Here is a 1,021-nt window from a genome sequence, read left to right as displayed (position 1 = left end):
GAAACCAAGACAAGTTTTACAGCAGGAGTAAAAATTTATTGAAGTTTCAGAACAGGGCTGGGAGTGGTGGCTCATGCCTGTAATCCTTGCACTTTGGGAGGCTGAGGCGGGCAGATTGCCTGAGCTCAGGAGTTGAAGACCAGCATGGGCAACATGGTGAAACCCTGTCTCTACTAAAATACAAAAAAAAAAAAAAAAAAAGTTTCAGAGCAGGAACAAAAGTAAAGTACAATTGGAAGAGGGCTGAGTCAGTGACTTGAGAGATTCATGTGCATAGTTTGACCATTGACTTTTTTTAAAAAAACTGGTAATCAATTTATTAATATAGTTGACTTCAGTATCTGTGATGCTGACTTCCACTTCAACTCCTGGCTCAACCCTGATGGAAGTAATCTGCTTAACAATCTCAGAAGGACTGTGCAAATCAATGAGTCCCTTGTGGATACTCATTTGGAAATGATTCCATATCTTAGAACCTTCACCACAAGGAGCTTTTCTTGTAGTGATTCTCAACGCTTTGGTACGCATTCCAACTGGTCCTTTCACTTTGAGATTCTTTTCCTTTGCTCCTCTGATCAAGTCAGCATACACCTTCTCCAGGAATTTTACGTTGTGGCTCCTTAGAGTGATTCAAATTCAGTGAATTGCCACCTTTGGCTCCACGGGTGTTTTTCCAGTATCCTTAAAAGCCATGGCTGAGGCGGCTTCCTGACCGACTTGTTCCTCGGGGACAGCAAACAGCGGTGAGTTAGGAGCAGAAGTGTGCAGACCAAGATCCATAACAACTACAACCGGGTCTTCCTCAAAATGCTACTTGGGGTTTTACACATGGGTATCCTTTGGGATCTTCCCTCATCTCTTCTCCCCTGATTCTTCCTTTGGATTCTTCTTTGTCCACATGTGCAGTGAGCTGCCAACACTCGGGAGGGGCTGCAGCACAGTGTGCTCCTGATGTTGTGCACATGCTTATTGAGGCGTTTTTCTCTTACCAGTTGAGTGTTCCTATAATGTCATATACCAG

At 43.8% G+C, this 1,021-nt stretch overlaps 1 pseudogene; it reads right to left on the bottom strand.

Moving 5' to 3' along the window:
- Positions 1–204: 204 nt before the first annotated feature.
- LOC105726222 (small ribosomal subunit protein uS10-like) lies at positions 205–693 on the bottom strand (annotated as a pseudogene).
- Positions 694–1,021: the final 328 nt, after the last annotated feature.

This window comes from Aotus nancymaae, unplaced genomic scaffold, assembly GCF_030222135.1.
Source record: "Aotus nancymaae isolate 86718 unplaced genomic scaffold, 86718_ANA_hifiasm-v0.15.2.pri h1tg000092l, whole genome shotgun sequence".
Taxonomy (NCBI): domain Eukaryota; kingdom Metazoa; phylum Chordata; class Mammalia; order Primates; family Aotidae; genus Aotus; species Aotus nancymaae.
Note: the sequence above shows the minus strand (reverse complement) of the source record. Positions and strands in the feature narration are given on the sequence as shown.